Source organism: Macrobrachium rosenbergii, chromosome 29 (genome assembly GCF_040412425.1).
Source record: "Macrobrachium rosenbergii isolate ZJJX-2024 chromosome 29, ASM4041242v1, whole genome shotgun sequence".
NCBI classification, from domain to species: Eukaryota; Metazoa; Arthropoda; class Malacostraca; order Decapoda; family Palaemonidae; genus Macrobrachium; species Macrobrachium rosenbergii.
In genome coordinates this window covers 18,723,934-18,747,083 of record NC_089769.1, presented here as the reverse complement: position 1 = coordinate 18,747,083, position 23,150 = coordinate 18,723,934, and the positions used below count along the sequence as shown (strand labels likewise).

Sequence of the window (23,150 nt, the reverse complement as noted above, 5' to 3'; positions counted from 1 at the left end):
TGAACACCATATTCTTTGGAAGCTTGAATTTCAAGTCATTGGCCCCTGTGGGCTTGGACCACATGAATAGGCTTCATCTTCTGAATAATAATAATAATAATAATAATAATAATAATAATAATAATAATAATAATTATTATTATTATTATTATTATTATTATTATTATTATTATTTCAAACCCATATCTGTAGAAGGCACAGCGTAAATTGCCTTGCCACCGTTATATTTTCAAACTTAAGTACCTCCACTTCTCACCTGGGCTACGACCCAGGCTGTTATGCCATTCCATAAATCTCGGATGATGTCAAGCTAAACACCGGTACCACAGCAAGTTAGAAATGACAGCATCTCGACGCCAAATGAGAAGGCAGTACGGACGAACACACCCACAGACCCCTTAAGAACGAGGTATATATGGAAAGCTTATTAACCGAGAACAGTAACTCATTGACACGCAGGCATGACAATCTCCATTTCTCACTGGGCTCTTAGCCTGAGGCAGAGCGAAGGCGGCTGCAATAATTGTCAGGGGCGCCCATTTCCGTTCTCAGTCTACGTCGCTGAGGTGCCTTCTGACAGATGGACCTCTGGCGGAAATGTCTCTCACTGGTATTTTCTTTAGGCGGAACGCCAACGCGACGACACTGAATGCATCGAGACTTTAAATGAAAACACTGATGACTCACTCGAGAGCTTCCCAGTATTTGAGTACTCTTTCGTCAATGACATCAATAATAATAAGAATAATTAATAATAATAATATATTATCATCATCATTTACTAACATCAAGATCAATTCCAGTCTCTTAAGTGACAATCAAGTGCGCACACGTGAATGTAAGTTGACTTCCACTTCATTTTTAGCTTTCTGTGCAAGAAAACTATTGAGATGGCAATTTGTCTGTCCGTCCGCACTTTTTCTGTACGCCCGCAGATCTTAAAAATTACTCCAATCATCAAACATACCTCAGTAGCTTTTATTTTATTTACGGTTAAAGTTAGGAATGATGATGCGTCTAGCACCGCTATAGGTGCCAACAACACAGGCCACCACCGGGCCGTGGCTGAAAGTTTCATGGGCCGCGGCTGAGAGTTCCATTCACCATTATACGCTGTACAGAAAACTCGATTCTTCGGTGCATTTTTTACTTACAATTTTTTTTATCAATCAGGTGGTTATCGTCAACCAAGTGGGGAAATGTTCTACAGAAACCTTACTAGATTATTCCTCCTCAGAGGATTCCCCTCTTCTTCTTCTCATTTACTCCTTCAAAAACATGCAAAGGAAAAGTATCGACCACAGTTGGAGGCTAATCACAATCAACTAAAGCAACACAAACTGTTCTCTGTTAAGTAAAGAAATTACCCAACCTTCCAGTCAGCACTAACCATTCACAACCGTTCCCCGTAACAAGGAAAAATAATTCGAACCGCAGACAATATCGTTATTGTACTGTGACTCACTTCAATCGACCGCGATTGACGCTTATTTTCCGATCACTGTCTCATACACTGGACATCGAAAACATTACTTCTATTTACTAATAAATCAAGGAGATTGAGGCATGAGGTGTCCTGGCGGCGCCTGTCTTTTAGCGTGAATACCAGTCAGTGGTGGAGATGAATTCAGCATAAAAACTCAGAGCAATAAATCATATTTACAGAAATTGAAATGAATCAGGATAAGGTGGAATAAACAGTTCCCAATCCGTCAAAACCGTAACGGACCTAGATAACACAAACGAGTAATATATGCGCCGAAGTTTCTTCGGCGCAATCAGTTTTCTGTACAGCGTATAATGCTGTATGAAACTCTCCGCCTGTGTTGTTGTCACCTACAGCGGTGGCAGACGCACAATCACGGCTAACGTTAACCTTAGATAAAATATAAACTACTGAGGCAAGAGGGCTGCAATTTGGTATGTTTGATGATATGAGGGTGTATGATCAACATACCAATTTGCAGCCCTCTAGCCTCAGTAGTTTTTAAGATCTGAGGGCGGACAGAAAAAGAGCGGACGGACAGACAAAGCCATCTCAACAGTTTTCTTTTAACGAAAACTGAAAAGGGCTGCAAACTGAATTCGTCAAACCACAAACAGCAGACTGAAGCAACCGACTGAAACGACGCTTAAGCAACATCCAAAAAACGCAGCTCTACAATCAAAAGTTCTTCGTCATATACCGAGTCAACAGAGAAAAAATCAAAGCACACAAAACAGTCCATTATTTACAATGTGTGTATATATATATTCCAATTAAGCCTCTGACTCACCAAAACAGATTCCTTTATGAAGGGAGCTTCCGGAAAAGCACCAACCGCACCTATCGATTCGATGAAAATGACCCGAGTTTGTAAAAAACCGGTCGAGTTTTACGTTTTATATCTATTTTAATTCCACGACAACGTCATGAATTGGCAACGGGGACAAAAAAACATAAAGGTTAATTGGTTTTCTCACACAAGCCTATTCTAAAAAATATGTTTATATATAATGAAAATATTCGAGGAACTATATTCCCGAGATACTCAACCGGTTGTTGGCCTTCAGAGGAGAGAGAGAGAGAGAGAGAGAGAGAGAGAGAGAGAGAGAGAGAGAGAGAGAGAGAGAGAGAGAGAGAGAGAGTAACGGAAGAAATGGCCACAGATGGATGGTTGTCTGAAAAGGAAGTCGGGAAAGGAAGGGGAGGGAAGAAGGAGGAAGGAGGAAGGAAGCAATGATGCCTGTTAAGGGAGGAGTTCCGGCTATCCCAAGGAGCGACTTCCGGTGAGGAAGAGCACAGGCCCTGCGGGACACCTTCTGCCGCCATTGCCCTCATGCGCTTCTTGCACTTTTGCCGATATTTCAACCAGTAAAGAGGAGTTTCTCATCATGCGTCCAATTAACATTCTCTCTCTCTTCTCTCTCTCTCTCTCTCTCTCTCTATATATATATATATATATATATATATATATATATATATATATATATATATATATATATATATATATAAATATATATATATATATATATAATATATATATATATATATATATATATATATATATATATATATATATATATATATATATATATATGTACACATATAGATGTGCGTGTGTGATTACACGGGCTGCTGTTGAACCTCCACTGTAGATGCATCGAAGCAACTGATGTTATGGACGTCTTCTGGACGTAGGGCCCATCCACAATTCATGTAGCATGAAGGTAACAATCACAGAGCTGCTGCTTCTCGAGAGCCACTACCCTTTCGGGGACACGTTACAGGCTAATGCCAAACCAAAAAATACATCGACCTATATACTGTAAAACCCTTACCACAACATGGCATCCAAGTGCATCGAAGCAGGGTGCGCTTCCCCAGTACTGAGGCCCGTCCTTTCCAATGCATCGTTACCCCATCTGGTTCGCCTTCCCCCGTCCGCCCCCTCAAAAAAAAAAAAATTACACTTGAGAGATGAATTCCCAATCTTTTTAACAATAGATGTCTTTATCATTAGTTTCTACAAAATCTGCTGTATTGCTCTAAATAACCACCCAAGTAAGCATAAGCTTAGAGGAACTGGGCTCCTCAGGAACGAGGAGGATAATAATAATAATAATAATAATAATAATAATAATAATAATAATAATATTATTATTATTATTATTATTATTGTTACTATTATTATTATTATTATGACGATGACCAAAGTTACTGGAAGCGTTCTGATTGCTTTAGCTTTAAATCAAACACAATATTCATTAGTGTGCGTGGAAGTTCGCGTCAAAACCACTAGTGAATAAAATACAGTCCACAAAGACACTGGGTTACCATGAAACCACATAACTTAAAACTGATGTTCAATCTTGATTTCCACAACTATAAGAATTAAGAGTGACGCTGTGCCTTCGCGATACTGCAACGCAATCTAATGACAATAATCCCTCCGCACGTGGAAAAATATCATCGTCATCATCAGCATCATTTTTACTTTTCTCCATTACTTTTGAATTTAACTTACCTGGAAGTTTAGCTGGTCACTCAGCTATTGAATGGAAGGCTGAAGCAGCTGGCCACCTGAAAAAAATAAAGGGCAAAAATCAATGACAACCCCGAAACTTTCAAAAGATGGAATACTGCGGTCAGAAAGTAAGCTAACAACAAAAAATATAGAACTACATCAGGGTACCTTAGCAGCGGACTATCAAATACATACAAATTAAAAACAAGTAAAAAATGCACCGAAGTTTCTTCGGCGCAATCGAGTTTTCTGTACAGCGTAAAATGCTTTATGAAACTCTCAGCCGCGGCCCATGAAACTTTCAGCCACGGCCCAGGTGGTGGCCTGTGTTGTTGGCACCTATAGCCAGACGCACGATTATGGCTAACTTTAACCGTAAACAAAGTAAAAACTACTGAGGTTAGAGGGCTGCAATTTATTATGTTTGACGATTGGAGGGTCGATGATCAACATAATAATTTGTAGCCCTCTAGCCTCACTAGTTTTTAAGATCTGAGGGCGAACAGAAAAAGTGCGGACGGACAGACAAATAGCCATCGCAACAGTTTTTCTTTTACATAAAATTAATAAAACTTTAAAGAACATCCACCTAAAGTTAAAAACATCAAAAGTCTCCGCAAAATCTGTTATTTCAATGAAATTTGCACAACCACAATAAAGATCAGATAACCCAATATCAGGTTTTCAGGAAGAAAAATCTCTCCACAAAACATCGTCTTAAAACGTTTATTCATCTCGTATAAAAAATAATTAACCAGTCATATCTGAACCACATTTTTTTTTTTTAACAAAAGCCACTTCACCGAAGAGGAGAAGGATCCTTACCATAACAATACTGCAATCATAGCCACATCCATCCACCGCTCAATATCATTACATTAATACATTCTGAAACTTCAGTGACCAATACATTCTTGTATCCAGATTATTAATCTGGAAACGTAATATTTATCAATCAAAATAAAGCGTCCTAGAAAATGATATACATAATTTCATAAACTTGTACGAGACCTTAGCAAAAGGCATTTTAAAAGCTATCTGGTACACGGGTGAATCAAGATGTGAAACTCTTAAAACAAATCTAGACGAACATTAAGAGATGTGTTCTACAGCCTTTTGAATACCAGGAGACAGCTAAAACCACCAGCGTGTCAGTTTCATACAAATCAAATTCTAACACACTAAAAAATTTACCTATACAACACACTAAAATAATACTGTATAGCTTTCTATGAAAAATCATGAAACACTTGGTAAGAGATTTCACCACGACCTATGTCGAAAGTCATGCACTGACAGTATGATGAAGTGAAGACTTTTACTCTTTGACTAGACTATGACACTAAACTATAACACGATATTCCGTGGACGTAAATCATAAAATCCTGCATAGATAACTAACGTAAAGAAAGCTTTCAACCAATATCAATGCACCCAAATTCTTGGCAGATGAAGATGGTTTGAAGACAATATTTGATCACGCACAAACGTCCCTAATCTTGCTGTAAACTCACTCTATAAGTATTGTGCCATTCAACTGCAAGCCAAAATCTCAAGTACACCAGTACTACAATCGGGGCGCCCATTCATCACATGCCAACATAAATCAATATAACACTCAGTCGCCGTCTATCAGGCATATGGACTATTTATCACAAGAAGAAGAAAAAACTGAATAGCCGAATTCCTCCTGGCTTTCACTTTCAGATAGCGCCTTTCCCTCCAGAATGATAAAATTACTATAGTTTTTTTGTAAAGCAGGAATGTACACTGTTTTGCTAAGTTACTGTAAATCAGCTAACGAAGAAAAAAAAATGATGCTCCACAAAGCCTACTGTAGAAGCGCCTCTACGAAGACGACCAAAGTATTTTCAGAGGACAGGATATGAGAGAGAGAGAGAGAGAGAGAGAGAGAGAGAGAGAGAGGAGTTGGTTCCAAAGAATCCGAACAGAAGAAGCCAACGACAGTTTTGAGGAGATGGAATTGTGTGCGCGCGCGTGTGTGTGTGTGTGTGTGCCCAAGTCACGACTTTGACGTGTGGGTGAGGTAACCTAACACACGCGCACACACACACACACGCATAAGTTAAGGGGAGAGTAAAGAAAAGAACGTTGGTTTCCTCCCACACCGCCTACGCTCCACACCGTCTCCTCCAAATATTCCTCCTTCCAGAAAAGGGGAAAAAAAAAAAAACGGCGAGGAAGAGAAGAAAAAACCTCATTTATTATCTGTGACATCACAATGGAGAATCGAGTTCCATCGAGCGTCGCCCTCCCTAGACCGAAACCATCGATAAGGTCAAACTCGGGACAGCCACCCGTCCCCGTCCCCGTCCCCACCACCCGCAAAACACCACCGGTCCCCACTCCATAATCAAACACCCGCATTCATGTAACAACGGAGAAAAATATGCAAACGCATGCAAAGCAATTTTGGAAGCGGGATATCCACATGCAAAATCACCTCCCACACGCGTTCCCGTGTCTGCTGCCGCACGCGTGGGAAGAGGAATAAATAAAAATTCAAATCCTGGAAACTGGCTTAAAAGGATCCAAATCCTCAAAGCAAACTTCCACCCTCTCCCCCCACCTCCTTCTCTCTCTCTCTCTCTCTAACACCCACACAGCTCACATAGTCAGACTCGGGTTCGATTCCTGATAGAGGAAGAATGATTTAGGCACGTTCCGTGCCTCTGTTAACCTAACAGGAATTAGGTATCTTGTGCAATAATGAAAAAGGAGACTGGGTTAGCAATCTTTTCCCATAATACACACACACACACACACACACACACACACACACACACACACACTATATATATATATATATATATATATATATATATATATATATATATATATATATATATATATATATATATATATATATATATATATATATATATATATATATATATATATATATATATATATATATATATATATATATATATATATATATATATATATATATATATATATATATATATATATATATATATATATATATATATATATATATATATATATATATATATATATATATATATAATTATATACACGTATATTATCAATGACCCAATGCCCACCTTTGAAACGGTCACCCAGCCAGAGTAGGTGCTGTGGCTAAGTAGAGCAGCACTCAGCCCCGTACCTACTAGGTGCCTGGAGTGCTCCTATCTTCTGCCCACCAGTCCACCCAGTTGTAAATGGTTGTCAGCAATTGCTGGGGTCAAGAAATAGGGCGTATGGCTAGAAACCTTATACCTATATTGTGTATAAAAGAAAAGTGCCTACAGAGCGTATGGCTAGAAACCTTATACCTATATTGTGTATAAAAAAAAAGGTGCCTACAGATAGGTGGGGTGAAGGACTACCTTATTTTAGTCCTCCCGTATGCGCATTCTGACATTATTTTATAATAGTTATTGAAAGCAGTGATGTTAGTATCGAGTTAGAATTGACCCTTCAATTGAGTCGCTGAAATGGCCATCGCATCCACAGCAATGCGTCATGACTCACCCAACTGGATATCCCATAATTTATGTAACTTATTTGTAAACTAGGGGGACATTTCCACAGTTTAGTGGCCGTAAGTGCAAGTGACGAGACAGCCATTCTTGACTGGTTAAGGTGTATTGTAGGTTATTATTAAGAATATTTGACACCAATTCGAAGATTATGATGGAACTGAAGAACAAAGATCTGTTTTAGTACGTCGGTAAAAACTGGAATCAAATGCCCACTCATTCGGTAAACGTACGATACCTTTCACTGTTCATGCACATACAGCATAATCTTTAGTTCCACCGCTTTCAGTCTAGCATCATAGGTCAGGTCATGAAATTTTCTATTTTTTTTTTTTTTTTTGCGAAGTTACACTGCAATTCCTCAAGTGGTCCAAAATAGTTGAAGCTAGACTGGTAAGCAACAGTCTATAATTGGCTCTATCAATGTTGTGTGCAAGGTATTGATCTCTCTTCGAAATTGTTCTTAGATTCCAAGCCGACGGTTTCCGACACCGGTGTGACTCTGTCAATACGTGTTAACCATGTCCAGTCACTGGAAAAGCTGACTCCAGGGTCTCAGATTTGGTAATTGATCGTCATGGCGTTGAAGTCTCGGTCAAGATAGAGGGCTAAATTTCATTAATCCTTACCAAGGTTTATGGGTTAACATTTTTCCTCACTGAAGATCGCCTTATTCCTCTGCGCCCAGACAAAAGCTATAGTATTTAGCTCGGCCAAGGCCGAGCAATCTCCACCACTCCAATTTGAAATATAGCTGAGCAATCCTTGAAAGATCCCTTCTCCACAAAAGTTACATTCCTGTCTCTCCCAAATGTAATCACTTGCTAGCAGTCAACATGCCAAACTTTTCGTAGTTTTCCTCTAAACTTCCACTCATCTTGTTGTGCAATCCTACAAACAGAATAACAGCAAGACAAACAAAACGAACAAATAAAAACTGACTTCCAGGTCAGAGGTAATGATACTTGCAGCTTGCTAACACCATCACACTATGACGTTGATAAGAGGAGACCATGACCGAGGGAGGACTGCTCCTTCTACAACAAAAGACACGCTGGTTTGGAGAGGGTTCCACAACTCACAACGAAAATGATGCAGCCAGGATCCTACCGGTTCCCCTCTCTGCTTTTCATGAGAGCTTACTGCTTAGCGTGAAGTGGTGAATTTTATCGACAGCATTAGCAAAGTCAAATGCACGTGACAACTTCGCTGCCTGACTCTAGGATTATGCTTATCGGTTCAACGCTGGACTAATCAGCATAAATGCCGCAGACCTCTCCTAAAAAAGGCCATGTTGGTCAGTTGGGAGAAGAACAACGTCTATCAGATTATTTCATATGCGTCTCCTTATCTCAAATCTCTTCATAAGGTGCGATGTCCTTGAGAGGGCTGGTACGATTTCCGGATAAAGCTTCCACTATTGCACTTTAGTGCGCAAGCGACATGTCTGAAAACTTTTATACGGTCATTTAAAAAGTTAATGATTCTCTTCACATGAGTACGATGGCTTTCCCTATTCTGTTTTGCTGTTTACAAAAAAAAAAAAAAAAAAAAAAAAAAAAAATGCGGTGGAGGGGAACGGTGAAGGCCGAGTTAGTGCCGAAGGTGTCGATTTCCTCTCGGTTCATCCTATATTGAAATCGATATTTTGCAGCGTCGGGAGTTCGCTGCCGATCAGGTCCAAGAATGTAGCTGGGTCGTCTATCGTACAGCCTGGATCAGGGGTTGAATATACATGAAAACTGCACTGACAGCCAGTCACAATATTTCATCATGTGTGACGAGTAAGCACTGACTTTGAGGAGGTCAATGTCACTCTTCACCGTCTGATGTTCGTGTGTACGAAAAGAAAAGATAACCGAGTTACTTCTAACATCTCAACTACCTTCCCCTCCTCGATTTGACATGTTTGAGTTTTTTTTCAGTTATGCAGTTCATTAAAATCCATGATTTACTGGACCTGTTCAGCTTGTCTTCCTTGGGGATTTTTATATCTAGGACAGAAATCTAATGATTCGAAAATTTCTGAAGATATTTGAAGGATTTGTGTGTTCATCTTGCTCATCATAATCTATCGTCGACAGAATCTTCTGACTTCGACCCAGTTAGCCTTTTGGAGGTTGTAAGCTGATAAAGATGACAGCGAGGCATTCTGCTACGCGTTGAAAATGGTATTTAATTGAACACTGTATTCAGTTTCACATGTAATTACTTTCTCATGAGTCTCCTTGTGAGCAGGCACCTGCCCGCTTCCTGCATGCTGCTTCAGAGAAAGTCAAGGGACTTCTTGACATAGCAATACCAGCATGTTTGCCGAACTGAGATGCCAGAATAATGGACTTTCACTTATATACTGTACATACACACACACACACATATATATATATATATATATATATATATATATATATATATATATAATATATATATATATATATATATATATATATATATATATATATGTGCATGTATAATGTGTGTGTGTGTTGTCTTTTACCATTATTAGCAATCTATATTAGGTATAGCTGTTTCAGAGATACAAAATGACGCCTCACTTTTAACGGCCGATATGGTCTGACAAAAAGTGCATATATATAACCTTTAAAAGTAAAATGACACTATTTTAGAGAGAGAGAGAGAGAGAGAGAGAGAGAGAGAGAGAGAGAGAGAGAGAGAGAGAGAGAGAGACTGGTTGTGTTTCTTGAAAGATACTCGAAAAATGTGTATAAATAGCGCAAATTCGGCCAATCACACAAGCGATTAACGAAGAGTTAAGTGCTGAAAGGGGGAACAATATTCTAGCCGTTTTCTTCGAGGGATGAACTTTCAACACAATTCTGGGAGCTCGTGTCTCTCTCTCTCTCTGTAGTAGGAAAATGTCTATAAAAATAGCCTGGCTGGAAGGCGTTTCTCAGGGAAACCACACAAAATATTATTTTGTCAGTTTCCGAAAATAAATGACGACTGATTCTCCGAACGAAAAAATGAAAGATTTCTCAGAACTTTGACAGTCACTGGCGACTCTTCAAGAGGAAGACAATATCAAAATATATAAAATAAAATATTACCTAATGCTTCTTATCACAAATAGAAAAATACGACATAAACAAAATTGAAAAATATAAATACCGATTTAAAAAATACAATACCGCTAGGGGAGAGAGAGAGAGAGAGAGAGAGAGAGAGAGAGAGAGAGAGAGAGAGAGAGAGAGAGAGAGAGAGAGAGAGAGAGAGAAATACGGATTAACGTTTAAATTCTTGACAAATAAAATTTTGCGAGTTTACATCGGAGACAACAAATAAAATGAGAAACAAAGCAGATGATAATTAACGTACGTCGGAAATAACCTGATGGGTGTTGGAACAAATGCCCACATCTCAGTGAGAAAAAAATCACATTGATTCTCAATATTATAGTACATCAGCAAATGATAGCTGATGTACTATAATATAAAGCTTACACAAATGCCTCAGACAAACAGAAGGCCTCTTGCAAAACCTCTGGAAAACCAAATAACTAATCATCTTGCTGTCCAACGGTGACCGGAGTCGTTGTGACGACAGGTTACAAGAATAAATTTTCTTCCTGTGTCAGTGACATCTCTTTTTCATGACCTCAAAAAATGTTCCGCCCAGCGCTGTCTTTCTTCTTCTATCGGTGTTATTACTGATCCACTCCTCCTCTTGAGAAGCATTTTCCTCTTCTCCTTTCGCTCACATGGTAATTAATATTGATGTGGGCCACTCTGACAAAAATGCCATTCCCTAAAGACGTGGATTTGTCAACATCATCAGCCTGTTTTTACAAATATTCTTTCTTATCGTTTCTTGAACGCTGTTCAACCTCCCTATCTAGACTATGATTGTGAGCTCCTTGTTAGGCAGGGTTTCAAGGCCTACTGATCTTCTTCGACATTCAACTGCAAAAGCCTCTCAGAGTCTGTCAACAGGAAGCTTTATTGTTTTAAACCTAAATACCTTTTCAACTTTTTTGCTGGGTTCTTTTAATTTCAGTTCTAGTGTGGCAGAGACAAACTGATGATCACCACTGTTTTCTCTATAGCTCCTTAATATACCCCAGCATTCTTTTTCTTTCTCAATTAATTATCTGGTTTCTACAACTACTATCTAAAGAGGTCCGAGTTATCTCCAGTTACAAAATCATCTATGTTTGCAATCTCTCTTAGGTCTTCCTTGCCCACTAATTGGTCTTATCCATTTTAGCACTGATATAACCAAAAACAAGTCACATATCACTTTCTGTATTTTCTCTATAGCATTCTGCAGTTCTGTATAAAATTCATATTTCAGTTTTTAGAACACTTCATAAAGCACTGTTTTGATAACTTGCAAGCAGCACCATGCTGTTCACTGCTCACAAGTCAGCCATTACCTTTTCTACATTTGAAATCAGACCGTGCTTTCTCCTTGTCAACCAATTCCATCCGCTCTTTCTGAAGGAATATACACATAACCTCCTTCCAATCTCTCTTTCTCATTCCTTTGCACCTCCATTCAACAAACAGCTAACATGTCCGGTCCTTATCTCTTGAATCCATTTTCTACATCATCTGTTTTCCCAATCTTATTTAATTCCTCCTTAGTATTTACAAACCGTAAGATTCTTAGCACCCCAAAATAACTCTGAATCATGTACTTCTCAGTAAGGTGAGTGCAGTGGGTCAAACTCAATGTGGAAAAGGGCATACCAGGCAGATTCGACTAAAATTTTAGGAAAAGCGGATGGAGATGCTCTGATGAAAACCCAATTCACATCAGTTTGCATGAACAGTGAAATGTACTGGGTAGGTGACTGTGGCACAACTAGGGTGGAAAAGGCAATGGGGACTTGCAACCTCACTGCAAAAGAATTGCTGAGAACTGGAATTTTAGCACTTTCTGGAGCTACTCTCTGAGGAGAAAAGGGTGTATATATGCAGCTCACTGCACACACAATATTATATATATATATATATATATATATATATATATATATATATATATATATATATATATATATATATATATATAATATATATATATATATATATATATATATATATATATAATATATATATATAATATATATAATATATAATATATATAATATATATATAATATATATAATATATATATATATATATATATATATATATATATATATATATATATATATATGAATACAAATGTCGCTTAATATCAAATTATGTACCTCAGGAATTCTCCGATGGAGAATTATCACCGAACAGAATTTATATAAGTCGATAAAATGAATTGGTACCCTGGTGATAATTCTCCATCGGAGATATTCCCGAGGTAGCGTGAATTTGATATTAAGCGACATTTGTAGCTTCATGATTGTAAATAAATCACAGTGTGATAAAATTTCATATATATATATATATATATATATATATATATATATATATATATATATATATATATATATATATATATACATATATAAATATATATATATATATATATATATATTTATATATATATATATATAGTGTCAAAGAAGGCACATTAAGTCATTCGTTTAACGCCTCGCCTTTTATTGGATAAATTTACCACTATAAGGATTATAGGAACAAGAAATAAATGACACTAGATCTTGCTTTCATCTACTATATAGGATTATACGCGCTAAAGCGCTTTACTGTGTATGTATGTATGTATGTATGTATGTATGTATGTATGTATGTACAGTATGTATATGTATATATACATATATATATATGTATATATACATATGGATATATATATATATATATATATATTATATTTATCATGAAACGCTCTTGCTACTTAAACTGTAAGTGTTTTATGCTCCAGTAATTTACCATAATAATTACCGAACTTGAAAAGACCATTTTGTCCATTATGTCTACACATGCTAATTACTAATTCACACTTTTAGTAGACGTTCGCCATTTTTACTTTGCTACCAGTGGTCGCGATTGACTTGAGCTGATCTACCAGTCTTGATTTCCATGTCAGAGAAGAATGAATGAAACAAAATAATATGAATTATTATTATTAATATTATTATTATTATTATTATTATTCATAAGATAACCATATTCATATGGAACAAGCTCACAGGGGCCACTGACCTGAAATTCCAAAGAATATGGTGCTCATTAAGAGAAGGTGAAGGGATAAACAGAAAACGAGATCTCACTTATTAAAAAGAAAAAATAAATCAATAAATTAATTAACATATAAATACGTGCTAAAATAAAAGGAGAATAGCATTAAGGTAGTAGTGCATTGCACCTTCGCTTGAACTTTTGAAGTTCCAATTGCACACTCAGAGAGACTTCCACAGTCCAACGGTGCGAGGAATGAAGGGCCTCTGGAAATGAGAATGTGGACAGTGAGGCACATTTACTGCATACTGGTGCTGCTTTTCAGCAAATCTGGTCGCTCCCGGCAGGAAAAGAGGACCTGAGATCAATTGTGATAGCAAAAGTTCTCTGTCAGTGTTCCGATATACAACTGAACAGCCTTGCACAAAAATATTTTCAAGTAAATCTCGCTGATCATGATCAAAGTACCTTCATAAGCTAAACATTATCATATAATTCTAACTAATTAAAATCCTCCTGTACCTCTGTAGGCTCATGGGCCAGCGCTGATCTCCTGTTTCTTAGGCCAACAGCCAGTGGGGGACAGTTCCCTATGCCTATGACACGTGGCCAGTGTGTCGCTAGGCCCACTCTTTAACTCTCAGCCAGAGGGATGGTACCTATTCTTGTACTGAACCTAACCTCTCAGGGTTTTTTCGGACTGTTAGGTTGATGGGCTGCCGGATTTTTGCAGTGGCGCGATCCGAGCCATCGGTGAGCTTCGGGATTTGAACCGTGGCCCTCTAGACTGGTAGCCGAGAATCATACCACTGCGTCACCAAGGCAGGCAATTCTATCTAGCATGTTTAAAAATCTTTAAACAAATGCAGAACTAACAACAATAACAGATATAAATATCAAAATGCGCTTCTAGCCTTCCCACTCCCTCCTCCTCCTCGAGATCGATCTCAGTTCTCTTTTTGGCGAGACCTGGTAGGAACCAGTGAACCACGAGAACCTAAAATGTCATCACCGAAAGGAAACGGGGCTATTTAGACCTCCGCTTGGAGACAGCTTTTTTCTTGACCCCCCAAAATTCTAAACTTTCACTTTTTGACCTTAACCTCTATAACGTATGACTCATGAAATAATCAAATCTTTCAGCAAATTTCTCAAGGGATGGAAACAAAGACTCAGGAAAAAGGACAAGGTCGATCAAGTGATCCTGTCCTTCGGTTAGACAGGGGGATATTAAGGCATTTCGAGATCTTAAAACCAAAGAATATTCCAAACATATGCGTCACGTCATTTCCAGAGAGAGAGAGAGAGAGAGAGAGAGAGAGAGAGAGAGAGAGAGAGAGAGAGAGAGAGAGAGAGAGAGAGAAAGAAAAAACAAAAAATGTCACAATAAGATAGGATTACAACAAATGCAAATGACTCAAAGCAACGACATTAACCCTTTCCCAAAACGAACCGTCATTAGGATTACCTTCTCCAATGACTCTGTTCCATTACCATTACCGTGACACTGGCGGAAAGCATTGGCATTCAAGACGCCCGCCTTCTCCACTCGTCCTACCCACCCTCCCACAAAAAACTGCCAAAGGCCGTAGCAAAATGACATAATGTAAACGGCATCTCTTTAGATCTATGAAAGGGAGATAGGGGAGGAGGAGGAGGAGGAGGAGGAGGAGGAGGAGGAGGAGGAGGAGGAGGAGGAGGAGGAGGAGGAGGAGGAGGAGGAGGGAGGAGGAGGAGGAGGAAGAGGAGGAGGAGCCACCCACATACTCAAACCTCTCACAAGACGGTGTTCCACACAGATAAGCCAATAAACAAGACGTGGGCGGCACACGCAACAACATTACCTCTCTCTCTCTCTCTCTCTCTCTCTCTCTCATAGGAAGTCACAGAACTCAAAGGGTAGCAGAGAGAGAGAGAGAGAGAGAGAGAGAGAGAGAGAGAGAGAGAGAGAGAGAGAGAGAGAGAGAGAGAGCTCTAAACTCTGAAGATGCACAGAATGCCACCATGCGTAACACAATGAATGGAAGTTTTGTGTTTTGCGTACACATAAACATACACAAAAATTCACCCACAAAAATAAAAAAGAAACAATTGTGGGACACGCAGACTGAAATCCAGTCTAGAGAAAACATTAGCCTTTAAACCCACAAGGTCGAAGTGCCACTCTCTTGCTCGAGATATATCTAAAGTTCCTTTCCACTAGTGACTGGCAATGGATCCCCGAAATAAAATACCATTTGCTGTTAGATTCACGAACTGCTTCTTCAGAACTCAGCTTGAAAGAGGGGCTCTAACAAGGAGTAACGATGACTGATGTTTCACCTGGTGTTCCAGAATCCTAGGTTGAAGATAAAAGATGAGACATGCTGGCATAAGGTGCGTTTTGCCAGTGTCTCAGGATAGGTCTCAACCTCTAATCAAGGGCGTGTGGAGGTGAAGTCTCCTCAACGCAAACGGTATGACAACTTCAACTTCAAATGATGATTTAGTCATGATTTAGTCATATACTCTGCGTGCCAAAATTCATGCAAATTAGCAAGCACAATATTATATATATATATATATATATATATATATATATATATATATATATATATATATATATATATATATATATATACATATAACCATGAAGCTACAAATGTCGCTTAATATCAAAATCACGCTACCTCAGGAATATCTCCGATGGAGAATTATCACCGAAGGGGAATTTATAGGTGATAAATGGATTGGTACTGCCGGGTCACGAACCCTCGACACAGAACTTATCCAGCAACTCCATATATATATACACACTATATATAAAACTTGCGTGTAATGAATAATAATTAAAAATAACGGAAGCTATCGAGATGAATTATTACCTATACAACGTACAGGAGTAAGGAGGACTGAAGGAATCAAAATCCCAGATGAAAGAAAGCCATAAAAAGGTTAACAAAAATGAAAATACTTCCACGCGTGTAGAGGGTTGTTCAATCAAGTGGAAGACAGGCAGAAGAAAGGAAGTAGACCAAAAAGGTGCCAAGTAGATGGAGGAGGTTAAGAGGTGCTGGGACACAAGGACCTTTGCTTCGAGCGTTTCGGCAACTGGCGCTGCATCGAGTAGCAAAGACAATATATGGGTGTTGACCGAAGAAAAATGATGTAAAACACCAACATTTCACGTCATATTCTTAAAGGGGGGCAAAGTACCGGCAAGTGAATAATGGTAACAAGCAAACACTTCTCAATTTCTTCACACTTTTTGGATAATGATTCGAGAAATATTTTGAAAGGGTTATGTTACAAATTCATAAGGTGTCTGACGCATTTCTGCAGGGCTGGTGAAATGTGACGAGTATGTTTCAAGTAAGTGTCGACTGCAGTGGCGTTAACCGTTTCCTTAACAACTTGCAACCTTCCGGACCTGCCTTGAATGCAAGGTGGTGGGTGACATAAACAAATGGAAAACGAAGACGGCGAGAGTATCAGTGGACCAAGTTTAAAGTGGGAATACCATCCAACAAAGCTATGTTGCGAAAATAAATAAACAAAATCATTTGGGATAGGCTTACCCGACACTTCCTTTGTTGTTTAAGTGATGTATATTATGAGCAGCATACACTTTTCCCAAGTGTGATGTCCCATCAAACGGGCAGGGATACCCAGGAAAGAGGCGACAACCCTTCATCTTAAAGGAAGAAACATCATCAGTAAGAGAATTTCAAGGCTGAGCAACCGGAAGAAAATCACTGAACGGTGCAATGCAATGAGATGATAGCCAATACGATTCCAGAGAAATAAATAACTTTCAATATCCACCCAACCACTAACTCCCATCTCAAACATCCACTTTAAACACCGACCCAAACAGCACATCATCCTTAACACCATTCGCATCTCTTTCTTTTTTTTTTTTTTTTTTTTTAACAATTTCATCGAAGTACTCCACACCACGCCCCTTGCGACACCTGACATTCCGTAATCTACAACTAGCGCACGTGTTTAATCCTTTTTTTCTGCACCACCAAGCGAAGGCCATAAAGGATCTAATGGGAGTCTGAGCAAAAGTTTATTTCATCAGTGATCCTATAACATCTCCAAGTCCCCCCCCTCCCCCACAACCCCGCCCCCTCGGTCCCATTTGTACTTGTAGTGTCAAATGGATCAAATCCCGAATATAAATGTTGAGACTTCGGATATGCATACTGAATAGACTGTGTGAACCGTTCATGATAAATTGGAAAAACTAAAAGTACGAAAACCACTGAATACACAAGTCTGAATTAAATTTCACTGAGAATGGGATATGAGAAATCATTTTCAACGATGACCGGTCTTGCATCACACTCCTGGTCTCGCATCGGAGGAAGCTATAGCCAGGCCTTATGAAATACGGAAGATTATAGGATACAGGAGAGACAGAAGCAGAGAGAGAATTCAGGAAATCTGAATGCCAACTGTCAGCATTGTGGCATGACTTGGGTTCCACTGAGGAGCCTGCATCGAAAACCCGAATCGCTCACATCAATAGCAACACACTGAGTTAAAATTCAAGCTTCCAAAGAATATGGTGTTCATTTGAAAAAAAAAAAAAAAAAAAAGTTACAGAAAATAACAGGAAATGCAGAAAGAAGAGATCAGTTATTATATATAAAAAACAGAAATATATATATATATATATAATATATATATATATGTATATATATAAATTATTAAAACACAAGGTGAATTGTTGTAGGGTAGTAACGCATTGCATCTGCGCTTGAACTAATTGCATAACATCCTCTAGGAAGCCTGTTCCACAGTCCAGCGATGTGAGGAATAAAGGACCTCTGAAACTGAGAAGTTTGACAGAGCGGAACATTTACTGCATATTGGTACTCCTTTTCGGCAAATCTGGTCGCTCCCGGCAGGAAGAGAGGTGCTGGGATCAATTGTGAGAGCGAAAGTTCCCTGTTAAAATTCAACTTATGAAATCAATATTATTATCATTGTATGTGTTTTTGGAAATAAGTGGAATAACGTTTCACAAAATGAAGTAAATCTTATGAAAATTGATCAAATAACCATAAAAAAACCAGGCAAAAGACAACGTACGACTATAAATACACAAATTCCATTTAATCTTCGCTTATTAAAAAAAAAATACATAATACATTACAAAATCACAGATACCCTCGTGACGGTTCATCGACCTCTCAGCATTCGAAGACTTCCTTCCTACGCGAGAACGAGGTGAAGCAAGACTTCATTAATGAAGCACCTGCTCACTGCTCTTTAATTGGATCAATATTTTCTGCCACTACTCTTCAATGCATCGTTATTTTCTGCCGCTACTCTGTAACTGGATCAATATTTTCTACTTGTATAAAATAAGAAAACCTAGATATTACTCGAAATTTTGCCCAGAAAATATCTGAAATTCTTAGCCCACTAAATAAGCCTTGAGCTGAAGACACGAAACTTCGATGACTGGAAGGAGAAACTAACAGCCTTGCCACAGCTTCTGTTGCACCTAAACACCAGGACGTTATCGTCCCAATTCCAAGGAGTCAGACCAGCTCTTCCCACGCTGACTCTGGGGCACTCCATCGTCTTCTAAGGATTATAAAGTTCTGTGGCTGATTCTTTCCCTCTACTCCTCTTACTTCAGAATTCTCTTCTGGCCTCTGTTTTCCCTGACTTCTAACCATTCTTCTTTTAACTTCATTGTTAAGCCCTTCCCTTTTTTTCTTTTAGTTTTCTTCTTTTCTTTGGACCTAAGCAAGAAAAGGGTATTAGGCCGGCAAGTCCTATACGGGCCTCAACAATTATAAAACAAAAGATCAGTTCCAATGTATTTTAGTACATACCACAAACATGGACTTATCAAGACAGAGTCAGATGAAGGGCACGACGCATCGCCCATCATCCTCCGCTCATAAAACTTCGTTAGATCAACACGGAAGTTGTCTGCGTTTAGAACGAACTCATCCGTTAACGTCGGTACCGCGCTCTGCCGCCGTCGCCAGTCTAAACATTCATTGCAAAGCAAATCGACTCGCCAGGCCCTAATGCCTCCGTGACTTCTTGCACATCCTGATCCTTAGGAAGCTCTTCATGCCTTGTCGCGGCCAGGAAGGAACTCCCCCCCCCCCCTCTCTCTCTCTCTCTCTCTCTCTCTCTCTCTCTCTCTCTCTCTCTCTGCAAGTAAGCTTGTGCGTGTAATCTCTTTACTTTTTATATTACACGATATACCCCGAATCTGATTAAAAAACCTTCATCATCTTCACTACTGGTATAATTGCATAATTATTGTTTACTTGAAACGTAACTAATGCTTGGGCAATGCTGATGACAAGACATCGTGTGTAAACTTACTCGTGAAGAAGCATCGTTCTAAAATTACATCGCCGCAAAGTTTAAAGGTCACTGAAATATCCTAAGAAAGCAATGCACCGGGGAAGCTTCGGAAAGTCTTGGAGTGCAAGGCTCACTGGCACTACAGTTTCAGTGATCAGACAGCAGAGTCAGACCGATGAAAATGAAATGGATAAAAAGGAAAGCTTCCGCTACACATACACGGAAGACGTTGCTCACCGTCACCGATTCCGCACCAAGCAACATCTCTGTCACTCTGTGTCAAACAGAGTAATCATGCTAACAAGTTTAATGTCCTCCTTGTTCACGTGTTCCTTCATTGCTCCACTCACGCGTATTTACCGTATAAATTTCAATAAGATTACATTCTGTCGTTGTTATATGCTATTTCAGGATGAAGTCCGTGAAGAACCGGTAGTAAAATCCAAAATATTGTAACAAACACACACACATATATTATTTACATATATACATATATACAGTACATACATACACACATATATATATACACCTATACATATATATATATATATACATATATATATATATATATATATATATATATATATATATATATATATATATATACATAAATACCTATACACAATATATTTATATATACACACTATATATATATATATATATATATATATATATATATATATATATATATATATATATATATATATATATATATATATATAAACATAATATATATATATATATATATATATATATATATATATATATATATATATATATATATATATATATATATATATGAGATCAGTCATTAATTTTAAAACCAAATAATAACTAATATTAAGGGACCAATTTTTTCACATACATACACACACCTAAAAATCATGGTTACCAATTTGTTCCAAGGGACTTGAACAAACACACAAATGGAATAAAAATCTAAAGAACGAAGAGACACCTTCATACCTAACTCCCCCTTTCGGCCAAATTTCTTTCAACTCTCTCTCTCTGAAGAAACAAGAACATTTCATAAAAGACGTAGAAACGATAACAGAAGTAAAGAAGTCAAATAAAAAACGAAATGAAATAGAAATGAAACGGAAAATATTCCATCGACTGAGCTCTTGTTTGAATGACCGAATGACGCACTAGTTCATCCATCACTCCCGCCGGAGAGATCAATAATACCTGAAGGTCACTCCACCTACGCCCTGATTTATTCTCGTATTGCAAATTTGGTATGGACGTGTAGCTAGTTTCAGCCCTCTCTCTCTCTCTCTCTCTCTCTCTCTCTCTCTCTCTCTCTCTCTCTCTCTCTCTCCTTTAGGCAAACAGATTAGAATTCTTCGCTAAGCAATTAACTGTCCTTAGAAACTCATTTGTTGAAGTTCGGTGCTTCTATAACCTTAACCTTATGTGTAGAGCGCGCGCGCAGAGAGAGAGAGAGAGAGAGAGAGAGAGAGAGAGAGAGAGAGAGAGAGAGAGAGAGAGAGAGAGAGAGTATACAGCAAAAATTTCGATGGAGAACTGAACACCTAGCTTGATCCCACAACGGTCGACTGACAACTAGGTACATAATTCCTTGCTCAATTCAATAGGGCTAGGCCTGATAGCAGCCACTGCTCTTAGAGAGAGAGAGAGAGAGAGAGAGAGAGAGAGAGAGAGAGAGAGAGAGAGAGATAACGTATGGCCTATGCAGGCCGAAAAGAGCCAAAATAATGAAGCTTCGAGTAAAACAAATGAATAAGTAAACGTGAGACTCCACGTACGGCGTACCTGGTAACCAACAAGAAGCACATGACGCAGGTCGAACGCCCACCCAGGTTTCCAATTCCAGAAAACCTCCGAAACGGAAAATTTTCTCGGTGGAGTCTCCCAACATTTCTTGGAGATTTCCAGCAGCAATCAATAAAGGGTTATGAATGAATGGGGGGAACCGACGCGTGGGAGCGTGAAGGACACAATATGAATACCTATACTAAAACATGTACACATGTGCACTTGAATTCATTCTTTTTTTTTTTTTTAATTCCGTGTGCCTTTCTATTTATTATAGAGCTGGGTTTTCATTTATTTTTGAGTTCTAGGATGTATATAAAAAGTCAAAAGGTAATTTAATTTTTGCGCTTCACGAGTTTTGTAATAAGTTTAACATATCGTTGTCTAAAGACCCTGAGTTCACCTCACCTGACCAATATCACCGAGACCCCGGCCATTATTAAACACCCCTTGTTCTACAACTTTGCTTCCCATATATTAATCGCCCTTATATTTCGCGATCTGAAAATGGATTAAAGAATCCACTGTGTACCCGGAGAGAAGTAAGAGGAGGATGTAAGGAAGAAGACACGCAAACACCTTTCAGTTTAATCAACAGATTCTCAACTTTTTACAACTTCATCGAAATTTAGGTTACAGACCCATGCAGATGCAAACGTGCCACAGTTAAGGAAACACGGTTAAGAACACAAACTCAAAATTGTCAAGGAAAGGACTGAATTTTGTTACTTTATCAGCAAAAATTTGATGCAACTAAACAAGCAGGATAAAAACAAAACTAATTTGTTTTAAAATAAAAATCAAACGGGACTTTTGGACTCCTACTTTTCCCAAATGAAGAAGTTCCGGTCACTTGACGATACCAACAAAGTCCAAAGACTATAAAACAGCAACATAAGGATACTTGTTACTAAGGGACGAACATACAGACATCCATAACAAGTGCAGAAGTCATGGAAACGAAGAAACCGCAAAGACAGAGAAACTTAACCGACAGAGGAGTGAGAGATATCCTGAGTTTGTCAGAAGGTGGGGACATAAGTCACTGAATCGACTGATTAGTTTACATAACCTGGCACTGCAACGAATAAGATCATCATCGTCGTTTCCGTGATATAAAGAGGATGGATAATAAAAATTAAATAGCAACCCAGGGTTGCAAATTACCACAGCTACGTGTGTGTTTAGAAATGAACTTTCGAATGTAACGAAGCTCCCTGAGAAGAAGACAGAGGGCCGTCATTAAACTATCCGGTGCGATAGGTTAAATTTTTCAGGCGAATTTGGAAATTGATTTCTTACCTGAATCTTACTTCCTTTTTATGATCATATCTACAGAAAAGAGACAGCAAAGGGCTCCTCGTGAAGGAGATAAGAAAGAGGATGGGGGGGGGAAAGGGAGGAGGGGGGAA

General features: G+C 38.5%; 1 long non-coding RNA gene across 1 annotated transcript in view; it reads right to left on the bottom strand.

Moving 5' to 3' along the window:
• LOC136854647 (uncharacterized) overlaps positions 1-23,150 on the bottom strand; it is a 188,672-nt gene that overhangs the window by 53,389 nt on the left and 112,133 nt on the right. The window contains exon 2 of the long non-coding RNA XR_010857753.1: positions 4,008-4,063. This is a non-coding gene — a long non-coding RNA (uncharacterized lncRNA). The remainder of the gene's footprint in view (positions 1-4,007; positions 4,064-23,150) is intronic.